General features: G+C 45.8%; 1 protein-coding gene across 12 annotated transcripts in view; it reads left to right on the top strand.

Annotated features, from left to right (window-relative positions):
- ATG4C (autophagy related 4C cysteine peptidase) overlaps positions 1–16,570 on the top strand; it is a 375,968-nt gene that overhangs the window by 109,931 nt on the left and 249,467 nt on the right. For 2 of the 12 annotated variants that reach the window (XM_078669343.1, XM_078669389.1), the window contains exon 7: positions 16,164–16,408. The exons of 9 other annotated variants lie outside the window; for them this stretch is intronic. The gene's annotated coding sequence lies outside the window, so the exon portion shown is untranslated. The remainder of the gene's footprint in view (positions 1–16,163; positions 16,409–16,570) is intronic. One more of the 12 variants, XM_078669352.1, reaches the window with a different exon arrangement.

The raw sequence follows: 16,570 nt of genomic DNA, 5'->3' as shown, positions 1-16,570 counted from the left end.
TCCTCGGAAGCTTGTTTCCGGTCCAGGGAAGTGAGGTTCTGAAAATCTGGATTCGTATAATCGTTCTGGACTCGAGAATTAAAACTTCGTCGAAATATGACGAATTTGGTATCAAAAGACCGAGAATGACGAGTACATCATGTACATGTATTTTCGGCGTGTTCGAGTGACGATTTCACCTCGAAATCGTCATTTACATTCTGAACCCTTGGCTCCCATTTATATGTTGCCCTTTACATAGGCCTTAATCCAGTTGAATTTGATTCCACAAGGACACATACTCCTTAATCGACTTTTCCCTGACCTCAGTACAAGTTGGAACCATTGCCCCAGGCCGAACTCGTTAGGTCAGTTCCCTCCCAGTGGCCGAGCAAGATAGCATCTAGGCTCAACAAACCATAAAACCATTTCAGCGCGCACACCTGCCATATCTCGCTCACATCTATCTCCACTCTTTTGCTTCACTTACTTTATGGTGGGGAGGTGTCCGTTTTTATTAGGGGTCCAGCGATATCTGATGAAATGTTGGGCCTTGCCAAATGATTTGTTGTAGGCAGCACGAAGTGAAATATGGACATGTCATCATGACTCTGCTTTTTCTTTGTACTGGAAACATGTTAACAATTTACTTTACAACCAAGAATTTTTGGCCCGAGGCCCAACATTGTGTATAAGAAGAGAAGCCTGACTTTGTAAAAGTGTGCAGTCTCCTGAGAACATACCCGTATTGTACTTCTAGGACACCTGTTACCTTGGTTGCAGCCAATAAACTAATCTTTGACTTCACCTAGAAGACTCTGAAGTTTCTGTAGGTCTGGATCAGGAAGAACCCGAGGTCTCTGGGTGTTGATTCCCTGGCACCGATGGGTTACCGGTTCTGTGCCGGTTCTTAAAAACCCAGTACCGCAGTTGGCGCCCAACGTGGGGCGATTCCAGTGGTACCAGTCAGCCAGAAGATCGTGAGGAGCTTCGTGTGGAAATTCCGGAGGACGGCCAACCACCTCATCGACCCCTGCATGTCGATGTGGTCCGAAGGTCTTTGCTGCGAGGTTCCCCGCTTCCCGACGGCTACAAGGACTGCTGCCCTGGCTATCGCCCTGATTTGGACCCTTGAAGTTTTTGGTAGAGCGAAACACTGAGACGAGTCTTCTGGTGACGTCATCGATATTTCAGTTAAGTATAAGTGGAGCGTCTCCCAGTCCTTAGTTGGACTTACTTTGTGGTATCTTTGGGATACAAAAGTTTTGTATTGGTACTTGCAAGCACCATAACCGAAGGACTCGTGTATTCACGAGAAATATCGTAATCGATAATCCTTTGAAGTTTGGAACTAGACTAGAGAGCGAGGATGCCTAGTCTTAGACTTGGGAATTTGTTTTGTCTTGGTGGTAATAATAGGGACTCCCGATTGGAGGACTCATGTCCGGTTCCTCCAGTTGGAACTCCGACTTACGAACTGTATGTAAAACATGGGGTAGGCCCCATCACCTACAACGAAGCATGGATTAAATACACCAGGAAAGATGGTGTTCTAAAATGGCCCCAGTATGGTAGCTTTGATTCTGAAATCTTAGACAACCTTGAAGTTAAACTCTTCAAAAAGAAAGCCCGGCCGGCGATGTTTGACTCTTTCCGCTTATGGCGTAAAGAAGCCAAACAAAAAGAAATTAAATTAGCCAAGAAAAATAAGAGAGAAGGGGGACTTTCAGTAATGCAAGCTGCTGTGCAGTTTAAAGATAATGAAGAAGAGCAGATGAATGAGCAGTTGCACAGGCAACGTAAAATGGCAATAGATAAGTGTTATCCAGTTTTGCCGTCTCTTCAGCAAGAGGCAGCAAAAGAGCGTGAAAAAGACCCATTAATGTTGCATTTGCTAAATTCACCACCCCCCTATGCGCAGAATGCCACAGCACCCCCGCAACCTTTAGTTGCGCAAACTACGCCTCCTGCTCTTCCACAGCACCCACCAGCTGTTCTTCAGCTGGCTCCTACTTCTTCGGTGCAGCCTCCTCCAGGCCCACCGACCACTTCTGTTTCACCTGTGTTTTCTACGATTTTGCCTACTGTACTTTTTACGCCTCCTAATGCTCCCTCTACGATTTTGCCTAGTGCCCCCTCTATTTCCCCTGATACCTCTTCTGCTATCTCTACCCCCGCCTTATCTCACCCCGTTTTTCCATCTGTTTGTCCTTCAGTTTCACCTTCCATTCGGCAGAAAATGGCCAGCACTGTTACTAATCTTCTTTTACCTCTTTTCGGGTCGCCTGCTACGACCCCTAACATAGGAAGAAGACAGTTGCGAAGTCAACTGCCTGATTATCAAGAGAGAGATTCCCTGAATAGTTTAGCTCGGAAATGGGTCATGGACACTGCAAAATATGATGTACAGTCTGTCATGGAAGTCTTCCATCAATGGGAAGCAGCGACACAGAGATATGTTTTCGAACAGATGTGTGTTTTTCTTGGCGAGGATTTAGAAGACAATGATCAGGAATGCATCCCACAAGAGATGTGTTGTGTACGGTTTAAGTTCGGAGAGGGTATGATTGTAGGTCCAGATGTGGAAAAAGCAGTTGAAATGTTATTATCATATCGGAGTAAGGGAAACAGTTCTGGGTCACCATCTGAATTTAATACATCCAGTAGGAAAAAGGCGCGACAATACCCTATGAGAGAAGCTCCCCCACAATGGAGAGAGGGTGACACAACTGCTGTCCCACCTATTCTGCCACACTTCCAGCGGGTATGGGTACATGTCCCATGGAAGCGAGCTGAAGTTTTAGCACTCAAACAAACATTACCAGATCCGCGTAAAAATCCTGCAGGGTACTATAAAGAGTTGTCACAAACTGCTGGGTCATGTATAATGAATTTAGCCGATATCGATATGTTATTTGGGAATGTTGTTCCACAGCTTTTATGGGGTAAAATTCGTCATATAGATCATGACCAGGAATTAGGTGACACATGGGCTAATATTACTGCTGCAGATGCCCGACAAGTTGGTGGTGCCAAGCCTGAGCCTCTGATAGCAGAACTCCCTGGTAAAATAGTAGATTACATGAAAACGATAATGCCTGCAATACGCGTAAATTGGGATAAATTGTCTGCATGCAAGCAAAAGAAAGAAGAAACTGTTTCAGATTTCTTCACCAGATTCGAAGAAACGTTCGTTGACCACAGCGGTCAAGATATGACCACAGAAGGTGGTCAGAGATTGTTTGTCGATAAATTCGTGCACAATCTGCTTCCAGAATTGTGTAAAAAATTTAAAGATTCAGAAAGTTCTTGGGCAGTCTCATCTTCAGCCCAGATATTGGCTACTGCACAATATTACGAAAATAGAGACAAAGATGAGAAAGATAAAGTAGAAAAGAAAACTAGAGAACTCAAAACGAAGGTTTTGCTACAGCAAGCCTATCCGCCACGTGGTGGTGGTAATCAAAATAATAATGGTCAGAATCACTACCAGAATACTTTTCAGCAGCCTCAACAGTATCAGAGAAACTCGCAAAGATTTGATTACACTCAACCCCGTGTAGGTCCCAACCAGTGTTTATATTGCAAACAAGAGGGTCATTACAAGTATAATTGTCCTGTCCTATCACAACGTGCAAATGGAGTTTCTGGTGTTTGAGGTCGTGGCAGTCAGCAAGCGCCTAGAGGTAGAGGGCGTGGAAACGCCCCTCAGGACACACGTCCCCTTCCACCACAAAACTCTATGAACAGGTTTGATCAGCAAAATAACGTGTCTGACAGGACCGCTCAATACTATGTTGAAGATTATTACGCAGAAAATGAGCAGTGGGAGAATAATGATTGCTAGGACAGCCATAGACAAAGAGAGGGAGTTGTTTCAGTTCCAGTAGATCAGAGTGGACCCTACATTGAGGTGATTACATCAGGTGTGTCAGAACCTTTTCTGTTGGATACTGGTGCTACAAAGAGTTCTATTATGCACTCCAAACTCCCTGGCGCACCTTTGTCTGGCGAAATGAACGTTTCTGTAGGTTTTTCTGGCGCCCCAGTTAGAAATCCGATTTCTGACCCTTTATCTCTTTCTGTTGGTCCTTGTGAATTCAAAGCACCCCTTATTCTGACAACAGGTTGTGGTGAAAATTTGCTAGGATTAGATTTGCTAAAAAGATTGTATGCGACTTTGTACTGTTCTCCTTCAGGAGTACAACTCACTTTAGGTAAGAAAGTGGTTTCTCCCATGTATTTGTCGAGAGATGCACTTCCAGCAGAATTGTCATTTCTCCCGGATATTCTTTGGGCCACTGGTCCTAACGATGTAGGTCTTTTAGAAATTCCACCATATGTTGTAACATTAAAGTCGAATGTCAAAATGCCACGAATTCCCCAATACAGAATATCTAATGAGGGTGAAAAAGCTTTGCTAGCGATTGTTTACGAATTGATTGAAAAGGATGTGATTGAAGAAACACGAGGCAATGTTTGCAATAGTCCTGTTCTGCCTGTTTTAAAACAAACTGACCCTTCTCAGCCACCTGTGTACAGATTCGTGATTGATCTTCGAGAAGTAAATAAGATAGTTGTGCCACAATTTCCAGTTGTCCCCGACATTACCACATTATTGACTATGATTCCAGCTTCTGCTTCGTGGTTTTCGGTGATTGACCTGAAGAATGCCTTCTTCAGCATCCCGATTGCTGAGGAAAGCAGGGATATTTTTTCCTTTAGTTTAGGAGGTCGAAGCTTCCGCTTTAAACGCGCTCCTCAAGGCTACTGTGAAAGCCCCTCAATATACAGTCAAGCTCTGAAAACTCAGCTTGACACGATTATTTTGCCTAAAGGTGCCACTCTTGTACAGTATGTGGACGATTTGCTCATTGCTGCAGATACTGAAAAAATTTGTAAAAAGGCCACATTGACATTATTGCGTCATCTGTGTGATCTGCATCACAAAGTGTCACTTTCCAAGCTCCAATATTGCCGACAAGAAGTGACCTACTTAGGTCACCTCTTATCGAAGGAGGGAAGGAAACTGACCCCTCAAAAGAATTCAGGCAATAGCGAAATTGAATGTGCCAAGAACACAGAGAGAAGTGCGTGCTTTCTTGGGCATTACATCGTACTGTAGACAGTGGATTCCAAATTTTTCGTTATTGGCCAAACCCTTGGTGGCATTAACGTGTAAAAATACACCCAATCCCATTCCTTGGTCTGAAGAGTGTCAGAAATGTTTTCTCGAATTACGCACAGCATTATGTTCGGCTCCTGTGTTAGGTACGCCCAACTACAGTAAGCCTTTCACATTGTATGTCCATGAGAAGGAGGGCTGTTCTTTGTCTGTGTTAACTCAGTTATTTGGAGGTCGACAGCGGCCATGCGCCTATTTTTCGTCAACTTTGGATCCGGTAGCACAAGCATTGCCGAGTTGTTTAAGGGCCACAGCAGCAGCAGCTGTTTCTATTCGACAGTCTGCTGGTCTAGTAATGAATAATACACTAATCGTGATGGTCCCGCATGCAGTAGACACATTGTTAAATAGGACCAAGACACAGCACTTAACTAGTGCTCGACTGTCTAGTTATGAATTAACGCTGCTAGCGAGCCATGTGCATATAAAAAGGTGCAGTACCCTGAATCTAGCCACGTTGTTACCAATTGCAGAGGAATCTGATGCTTTAGAGCAGCATGTGGATAAAGGAGATTGGTCGCTAATGGGATGGTTCTGGGAACTGATATCTGCCTGGGGATGGAAAATTCTGATGGTCATTGGGATGGTCTTAGCCATTCTTTTCCTGTTCTGTCTGTGCATACAGTGTGCTCCTGCAATATGTGGCCTCTGTGTTACATCATGTGTAAGGAAGCCTGTGTCAAGAGATGAACTAAGCACTAGAATGATGTTACAGCAACATCTCAATTACTTTAGGGATATAGATCTGGACTCAGACTAACATGAGGTTAGATTAATTGCCTATGTAAGGGCAAAAGGAGGGATTGAGGTTCTGAAAATCTGGATTCGTATAATCGTTCTGGACTCGAGAATTAAAACTTCGTCGAAATATGACGAATTTGGTATCAAAAGACCGAGAATGACGAGTACATCATGTACATGTATTTTCGGCGTGTTCGAGTGACGATTTCACCTCGAAATCGTCATTTACATTCTGAACCCTTGGCTCCCATTTATATGTTGCCCTTTACATAGGCCTTAATCCAGTTGAATTTGATTCCACAAGGACACATACTCCTTAATCGACTATTCCCTGACCTCAGTACAAGTTGGAACCATTGCCCCAGGCCGAACTCGTTAGGTCAGTTCCCTCCCAGTGGCCGAGCAAGATAGCATCTAGGCTCAACAAACCATAAAACCATTTCAGCGCGCACACCTGCCATATCTCGCTCACATCTATCTCCACTCTTTTGCTTCACTTACTTTATGGTGGGGAGGTGCCCGTTTTTATTAGGGGTCCAGCGATATCTGATGAAATGTTGGGCCTTGCCAAATGATTTGTTGTAGGCAGCACAAAGTGAAATATGGACATGTCATCATGACTCTGCTTTTTCTTTGTACTGGAAACATGTTAACAATTTACTTTATAACCAAGAATGTTTGGCCCGAGGCCCAACATTGTGTATAAGAAGAGAAGCCTGACTTTGTAAAAGTGTGCAGTCTCCTGAGAACATACCCGTATTGTACTTCTAGGACACCTGTTACCTTGGTTGCAGCCAATAAACTAATCTTTGACTTCACCTAGAAGACTCTGAAGTTTCTGTAGGTCTGGATCAGGAAGAACCCGAGGTCTCTGGGTGTTGATTCCCTGGCACCGCTGGGTTACCGGTTCTGTGCCGGTTCTTAAAAACCCAGTACCGCAGTAGGCATGGCTTGGCAGTTCGGGCTGGACTGTTCCCATGAGGCACAGGGTCAGACTGATTTGCATATAGCCATGTCTGAACTGGGGTGGCAGAGTGGGCTAAAGAACGGTGATGGATCAAACCCAGATCTTTTTAGGCGCTACATTTTGGACGGAAACTTCTGGGTCCCTATAAAATCTTCTCCCACTAGTTTTGCCCGCCCTCTCCATCTTTAATCCATGCAACCATTTTTTTCATCTTCTGTTGCAGGCACGGATGTACCTGTATGTGAGTGAATCTGTATGAATGAGGAATTGAATGAATATTCCGAGTAATGATGTATATATGAAATACTTTTGAGTGTTTGGGAATGCGAGGAACCTTTTTTGTGTATCATATCTATTTCTCCAATAGCCTGAATGGAAAATGTCTTTTCCTCTGATGTAATTAATTTTAACATGTACTATGCATTAACAGTATCTCTACTTCAGAACACCTCTGTGAAAAAGACGAATCATTTAAAAAATATATATATATCATGGAACAAAAAAAGGAATGGTGAAGTCTATGGCTCTGGTTTTCATGTTCACCCTATTTGTTTATTGATCGGATCCTTTAATAGGACCTTCTATATCCGTGTGGCAGGGTTAATCTTGTTCTATTTTATATGTACAGATCTTTTGACTGGGTGTGAGTGTTTGATTAGCTCAGATGCTCCGTCCATCACCACCCCCTTTTGTACCGCTTTTGGCCGCCATAAGTGTGGCAGGGTATGCTCAGACGTGAGTCCCTTGCTCACTTTGCCACTGGATTCAAGCAAGCCGGGCTGATGACGGCTGGAATGCCAGAAACCGGTCCTCGGAAGCTTGTTTCCGGTCCAGGGAAGGCATGGCTTGGCAGTTCGGGCTGGACTGTTCCCATGAGGCACAGGGTCAGACTGATTTGCATATAGCCATGTCTGAACTGGGGTGGCAGAGTGGGCTAAAGAACGGTGATGGATCAAACCCAGATCTTTTGACTGGGTGTGAGTGTTTGATTAGCTCAGATGCGCCGTCCATCACCACCCCCTTTTGTACCACCTAAAATATGTAGGCAGCACCAAGCTGGCAGTACATAAACGCATCTTACAGCATTTAAGGGCAATAACAAACAAAGATCAGAGTTACCCTGTTGCAAGACACTTCCAAGTCGCACATAACAGCAATCCTCAACATCTTCGATATTACGCAATAGAAGCCATACCCCTGACAAAAAGAGGCGGGGATAGAGAGGCTAGATTAAGACGGCTGGAGACGAGCTATATATTGGAGTTCGACTCCAAGTGGCCAGGAGGGCTTAATGCGACAGAAGACCTTCACACATTTTTATGAGTGAACCAAAAGTAGTCTCTAGCTAATTTATGCATGTACAGTAACTAAATAGCTACAGTATGATACACTAAGTAAAATTAAAAGCTGAATTGTAGGAATTTAAAACTAGTTACCCCCAGCTAAGACCGATGAGTGGTCCAACCGCTAAAATCTGAATATGGCAGTCAGACCACTGGTGTTGGGTTTTCGTCTCCCCGGCGCCTGTTACACTGCAGGAACGAGGAATGGCCCAGTCCCCTCGTCAGCACCCAAATGCTTCACACCGTAAGAAACACAATGTGCAAACAAAAGAACACAGAGAGAGGGTGGGAGAGAAAGGAAAACAAAAATAGAAGACGGCACTGCTGAAGCCTTGAAGGATGCTTTGGAACCTCCTGGGATCACCGACTCACCTCACTGCTGAACATAAACACAAGGCAAATACTCCGTCAGTTAATACTGTCTAGGATCCCCTTTCTCCTGTTATCATCCCCCAATCCCCTTACTGTTGACCATGCCCCAATCACTAATTAACAAGTGACCTCCTTACCAGCACGAGTACAGGTGGTGCGGGCTTCTAGTGAGGGACACTGTCTTGTCTTGACTCGACGTGTTTCCTCGTTGTTTCACACAGTGTAAAAAAAAAAGAAAAGATATATTCCTCACCCTTCTCTGAGGGGGAAAAAGTCATCATTCGGACATAAACCCCCCCGTAGTTTACAAGCTCTAAGGAGAAAACACTACACCTCCGGAGCAAACACTACATCCGGGTCGGGAAAGCAGGAAGTCAAAGTGTCTGAAAACCACATAACAATGTGGATCACGCACGGAATCCAGGAACCAAAGCTGGCAACCAATCAAACACGCGGCTGCGTGTTCCGTCACACTGCCAGCCTCCAATGGAAAGAATCCAAAAACGAAGAGGGATTGCCTAGTCCAAAGTCGGCAAAGTCCCAACAAACGGCGGAATGCCACAGGTTACAATACAAAAGGGACTTTCTTGGAGAGGGGCAAGGAAGTAAGAGGGGTAAGGGAGGGAACTACGGCCAAACGCCGAAGCCCCCAAAAAGTGCTCATGAGCCCGTAAACACTAACGCAGGATACCCAGCTTGACTCTGACGCTCGGAAAACACACAGGAACCGGAACTGACTCACGAAATCCCGACATGGAAAAGAAACCAAGCAGGGAGAGAAAGGACTACAGCACTTTTCTAGCCACCACTGGACAAGGGAGGTCACATGACAAGGTAAAACATGGTCACAGAGAGGGGACTGGGTCTGATTCCTAACAGTACCTCCCCCCTAAGGCCCTCCCCACAGGACGGGCTTGGTAGGATGACGTACATGAAACAGTCGAACCAACCTAGGGGCATGCACCCCACCCGCTGGCTCCCAGGTTCAATCCTCCGGGGCATACCCCTTTCAATCTACCAGATAGTATAACCTGCCCCTCCTACGTCTCGAGTCCAATATGGCCTGAACCTCAAATTCCTCCTGACCATCTACCATCAAAGGCGGGGGAGGTGGCACAACCTGTGTCGATTTAACATAAGGCTTCAATAAAGAAGTATGAAACACCGGATGCACCTTATAGTCCTCCGGTAACTCCAACTTCATTGCCACAGGATTAATAACCTTGATGATAGAGAAAGGACCCACAAACCGAGGCTGCAATTTCCGGGAACCCTGTATTCTAAGATTACGAGTGGCCAACCATACCTGATCACCCACCATATAGGAAGGGGCTGGCAGCCTATGTTTATCCGCCTGTGCTTTCATAGCATCCTTAGCCTCCTGTAACCTTCCCCGTGCAGTGTCCCATATACCCCTCAATGTGGTGCAAATCTCGTCTATGGCTGGCACATGTCCCGTAGGCTGGATAGCTAATGCCCTCGGATGATATCCCATAGAACAGAAAAAGGGCGTCATACCCAAGGCGGAGTGCGTGCTGTTATTATATGCAAATTCCGCCAAAGGAAGAGCAGTTACCCAGTCACAAGAAAGTGATGACACAAGACACCTAAGGTATTGCTCCATGGTCTGATTGGTATGCTCAGTCTGACCATCAGACTGAGGATGGTAAGCGGAAGACAATCGTATTTCCATCTTCAGCAATGAACACAGTTCCGTCCAAAAATGAGACACAAACTGAGCGCCCCTGTCTGATACAACCGCAGATGGCAACCCATGCAGTTTCACCACTGAAGACATAAACACTGTCGCCATGTCCCGTGCTGTCGGTATTTTAGACAACGGGATAAAATGTGCCATTTTGGTAAACAGATCCACCACCACCAAAATAGTCGTGAAATCAGAAACAGACGGAAGGTCAGTCACGAAATCCATACTTATCGTATGCCAAGGAGCCGGAGGAACTACCAAGGGTCGCAATAAACCAGAAGGTTTACTATGTGAGGGCTTACTAATGGCACAAACAGGGCAAGAAGCTACAAACCCCTGTATATCCCGTGTCACTGTATCCCACCAAAACCATCGCAAACACAGATCCTTCGTCTTGTGAATACCAGGATGCGCCACCAATGCCGATGAAGGACACCTTTGCAAGACTGATTCTCTCAATTCAGGGGCAATAAACAAACGTCCATCATGGTACACCAACCCCTCCTTAACCAGATACTGTGGTAATGCTAGCCAAGGAACCATATCAATCCCTCGCAATCTATCCTTAATCAAGGACGTAAACTCATCTACAGAAGCTACTCCTATGATCCGTGCACCATCAATCATAGGTCTTACCTCTTTCACAGGCCCTAACTGCCGTGAATCTACATGAATACGTGACAGAGCATCCGATTTGACCTGTTGAGCCGCTGGTCTATAAGTGATAACGAAATCATATTCGTAAAAAAAAAGGACCCACCTCATCTGCCGTGGTGTCAAAGCTCTGGCAGAACGGAAGAATTCCAGATTCTTATGATCTGTATAGATAGTAATCGGGTGCCAAGCCCCCCACAAATAATGCCTCCATTCCTCAAAGGACAGTTTAATGGCCAACAGTTCCCTTTCTGCTACCGTGTAGTTACATTCAGCCGGCAACAAGGTCTTTGAAAAGAACGCTATTGGATGCATGAAGCCAGTCTCAATGTTCCTCTGCGATAATACCCCTCCCACGGCACAAAGCGAAGCATCTGTCTCCACAAAGAACGGCAAGGCAGGGTCAGGATGCACCAACACAGGTGCGGTTGTAAACCTCTCAATCAATAGCTGAAAGGCAACCTGTGCTTCAGATGACCAAACAAAAGGGACCCCTTTTTTCAGTAACCTGGTCATAGGCGTAACTACATCAGAAAAAAGTGAAATGAAACGCCTATAAAAGTTGGCAAAACCCAGGAGCACCTGTATGTCCTTCACACTAGATGGTATAGGCCAAGTGATGATAGATTCGATCTTCTTTGGGTCCATCTGGATCCCCCCTGCGGAAACAATGAAACCCAAGAAGTCTACCTTAAGGCATGAAATTGACACTTCTCCAGCTTAACAAACAACTGGTTCTCCTGTAGTCTCTGCAACACCTGAATCACATGAGTCTCGTGTTCTTCACTGTGCTCTGAAAAGATCAAAATATCGTCGATATAAACAATGACGCTTATATCTAAATATTCTCGTAGGACCTCATTAATAAAAAACTGGAAGGCTGCCGGAGCATTGCATAAGCCAAAAGGCATTACGCAATACTCAAACAGCCCAAACTTAGTTTTAAAAGCGGTCTTCCATTCGTCCCCAGAGCGAATGCGGATCAGGTGGTAAGCCCCCCGCAAATCCAGTTTTGTGAACACAGTAGCCTTCTTTAATTGGTCCAACAGTACCGAGATTAGCGGGAGGGGATATTTATTTTTAACCGTGACTTTATTAAGGGCCCTATAATCTACACATGCTCGCAAGGATCCCTCCTTCTTCGGAATGAAGAAGATAGCCGAAGACACAGGTGATAAGGAGGGACGTATAAAACCCTTCAACAACATATCGTCCAAATACTCCTTCAGATACAATTCCTCAGGCTCAGAGAGGGCGTAAACACGGCTACACGGCAATATGGCACCGGGCACGAGGTCGATTCTGCAGTCGTAAGACCGATGAGGAGGGAGGCCCTTGACCTTCCCCTCGTCAAAGATATCCCCAAAAGCAGAATACGGCGAAGGTATGGTCTCAATGTTACCCACTGCACATGTCAAGGGTGACACCCAATCTGTAGCCTCCTGATTACAACTCTTCAGACAATGAACGGAATCCAGGGTTACTGTACGTCTCGCCCAATCTATCTTGGGGTTGTGTGTCTGCAACCAGGGCACCCCTAACACTACCCCAAACAAAGGAGCATCAATCAGATCGAAACAAATATTTTCTGAAGGCCGATTCTCACATAGCAAACACACAGGTTCAGTTTGTCGAGTAATGGATTCTGATGTCAATTCGGTCCCATCAATTGCCCGTACAGGCTCAGGCTGTTCCTTGCTCACACACGGAATCATCAACTTATCTGCCAACGAGATGTCGATAAAATTGCCCGTGGCCCCTGAATCAAGTAGAACTGAAACCTCCACCCTGTTACTGTTAGAAATTACCAGACAGGCAGAGAGGATGAAATGCTCGGAATCCTCTCCACTGCTCCCATCACCTCATACGAGGAACTAGGATTCGAGGAATGAAGGGACACACACTCTTGGTGCACACAGGCCACCCCCTTACTAGGAGGTAAACTTGATGGCTTCACTGGACACTCTCTTGGAAAATGGCCACCCTGTCCACAGTACAAACATAAGTTACTCTCTCTTCTCCTTTTCTTTTCCTCAGCGGTTAATGGTCCTCTTATTCCCCCGATCTCCATTGGTTCAGGCACTGTTTTGTTCTCTACTTGCTGCCTGATCTCTGGTTTCACAAACCCTCCCCGAGAGGACTGAAAACTACTAAGTTCACCTCGTCTCTCAGACAACCTGTGATTCAATTTAACGACCAAGTCAATAAATGCTGCACAGTCATCATGGGGATCCACCACCTGGGATACTATATCTTTCAGATCCTCACACAGACCCTGGTAGAATAAAGAAGTCCTCTTAGCCATAGGCCACTGCGTTTCCGACACAAGCCGATTGAAAGAGGAGATGTAAGTTAAGAGATCCTGCCTGCCCTGCCGCAGCTTCAGCAGTTCTGCATCGCTCGCCTGCATGAACGCGTGCTTTGCAAATAATCCCCTCATCATCTCCTTAAAAGCAGGATAATTGTACAACATCCCATCATCATTGTCTACAAGGGGGATAGCCCATAACGCCGCCGTGCCAGCCAAATACGAAATGATAACGGCAACCTTTGCGGAATCATCGGGGAAAGCGTTAGGTCGACACATAAAATGCAAATGGCACTGGTTCATAAAAGTGCTGTATTTGTCACTATCCCCTGAGAACCTTTCTGGGGGCGCCAACGGGACAGGAACAGGGGTATTGACTGTAACAGCTATAGGGGGCCCTCCACCTGCTCCCTGATCTGCCCCTCTCCCATAATGAAAAGTTGCGGGCTGAACAAGAGATCCCTGTCCCCATACTTGGGTTTGATCCCGAGCCTTTACTGTGCTCAACTCCTGTTTTAACCCCATATTTTCCTGTCTGAGTTCCTGTACTTGGTTCTGCAAAGCAAGTCCCATTAAATCCTGCATTGTGGGAATACTAGTGGCCCCCCATGGGATTCATGTTCTCATCCATCCTCGTCCGGGCAGTGTATGATATTTCGTGGGCTTGGTTTTCTGTTGGGTTTTCGTCTCCCCGGCGCCCGTTACACTGCAGGAATGAGGAATGGCCCAGTCCCTTCGTCAGCACCCAAATGCTGCACACCATAAGAAACACAGTGTGCAAACAAAAGGGCACAGAGAGAGGGTGGGAGAGAAAGGAAAACAAAAATAGAAGACGGCACTGTTGGAGCCTTGAAGGATGCTCCGGAACCTCCTGGGATCACCGACCCACCTCACTGCTGAACATAAACACAAGGCAATTACTCCGTCAGTTAATACTGTCTAGGATCCCCTTTCTCCTGTTATCATCCCCCAATCCCCTTACTGTTGACCATGCCCCAATCACTAATTAACAAGTGACCTCCTTACCAGCACGAGTACAGGTGGTGCGGGCTTCTAGTGAGGGGCTCTGTCTTGTCTTGACTCGACGTGTTTCCTCGTTGTTTCACACAGTGTGAACAAAAAGATATATTCCTCACCCTTCTCTTAGGGGGAAAAAGTCATCATTCAGACATAAAAACCCCCCGTAGTTTACAAGCTCTAAGGAGCAAACACTTCACCTCCGGAGCAAACACTACACCCGGGTCGGGAAAGCAGGAAGTCAAAGTGTCTGAAAACCACATAACAATGTGGATCACGCACGGAATCCAGTAACCAAAGCTGGCAACCAATCAAACACGCGGCCGCGTGTTCCGTCACACTGCCAGCCTCCAATGGAAAGAATCCAAAAACGAAGAGGGATTGCTTAGTCCGAAATCAGCAAAGTCCCAACAAACGGCGGAATGCCACAGGTTACAATACAAAAGGGAATTACGGGAGAGGGGCAAGGAAGAAAGAGGTGTAAGGGAGGGAACTACGGCCAAACGACAAGGTCCACAAAAAGTGCTCACGAGCCCGTAAACACTAACGCAGGATACCCGGCTTGACTCTGACGCTCAGAAAACACACAGGAACCGGAACTGACTCACGAAATCCCGACATGGAAAAGAAACCAAGCAGGGAGAGAAAGCACTACAGCACTTTTCTAGCCCCCACTGGACAAGGGAGGTCACATGACAAGGTAAAACATGGTCACAGAGAGGGGAATGGGTCTGATTCCTAACAACTGGGCCAAACAGCCAAGCCACCCCTGGGTTTGGCAGTCCATGGACAGCCAAACTCAGGATTGGCCCCTTTGTGTTCATTCCCATTTGGTGGGAGATTTGAATTTGCTCCCGCCAGACGGGAGTAAACTCACATTTCCCTGCCTGTGCTGGTGCGGGCAGGGAACCCACTGTGTCCCAGAGGTGGGCTCCCCAGGTCCCAGCAGGTGGGGACATTAAAGCCTTAGGGAGAGGGGCAGCGTATCCCCCTTCCTTTAAAGTTGAATTATGGCCCTGGGGAATAGGGTCAACCGGGCCTTTTTAAGGCTAAGGATGTGGCCCAGTGCGGCCCCCCTCCCCTTAAAAATACTTTTGACCCCATGGATGGATTCCCTGGGGCCAAAACCGGTTTGCAGGAAGGGAGGCGTGTTCCCATTCACTTACAAAATAATTTGGGCCCCTGGGGATGGGGTTCCCCGGGCCTTAAATGGGCTGGGGAAGGTGGCCCTACTGACACCCCTACCCATATATATATATATTCACAGAAAAAACAGAGGTTACAGGGACGTCATACAAAACCATTGAAATTCAGCAGTCATAGTTACTTGAACTAACTATAAGTTACGCCCCCGCAATACACTGCTTATGACCTCACATATTACATCACTCAGGACATGGTCAGTGACATCACTGATAACATCACTGTTGACATCTCAAATGACATCACTGATGACATCACTTATTACTTCATTCAGTGAGTGTTAGTGTTTTCTGAGAGATTATGAGTGTTAAACACATATACTAAGCTACTACAAAAGTTTAATTAATAAACTAGATGATACTCCTTCTAACATACATTATGTGAATGGCTGTGTGTATCTGTGTGTGAGTGGGTGTATGGGCGTGTGAGTAGCTGAATGGTTGTATAAGTGTGTGTGTGAATATATGTGTGGGCAAGTGAGTGGACGTGTGAGTGGCTTCACTGGTGAGTGAGTGCCTATATGGGTGGGTGTGTAAGTGGTTGTATGTAGTGCTATACATTGGGAGATTATGGTGACCTTTCTCTCAATGTGTCTTAAATGAATCCATTTTGAATATACATCATTTTATGCACTAACTGTCTGCCTTCTTGCAGCTTCAGAGTATGATGTTTTCATTTCTTCTCAGCACAGAACAAAACAGCCTTGCTGGAACAAAATGTGTTGGATATGTGTTTAAAAGCGCAAGAGAGGAATGTACTTCTATGTCTCAGAGGCAAAATACGGAGACAGGAAGTTGTGGTGCTCATACAGAAGCTCACTTGTGAGGTGGACGAATCGTCACGAGAAAATTTTGCTGTCCCATTGAGACTTCTAGACGACTGAAAGGGATTCCCAGTCGAGCTGACCAGAATGGTGTGGTCAGCTCAATAGGTGATGTATGAGCTATAAGTTTCATTGATCTGTGATGTTTTCATGTTGTGATCTTTATTATTGATTCTTTTATGTGACAGAGTTTATTTCTGACATTTGACAGTGCTTGTTCCTTGCATTGGACATCCATTATTATTATCTGCTTATGTTTTGCTCATTTGA

This window comes from Lissotriton helveticus, chromosome 1_2, assembly GCF_964261635.1.
Source record: "Lissotriton helveticus chromosome 1_2, aLisHel1.1, whole genome shotgun sequence".
Lineage (NCBI taxonomy): Eukaryota > Metazoa > Chordata > Amphibia > Caudata > Salamandridae > Lissotriton > Lissotriton helveticus.
This window is presented reverse-complemented; position numbering and strand designations above follow the sequence as displayed.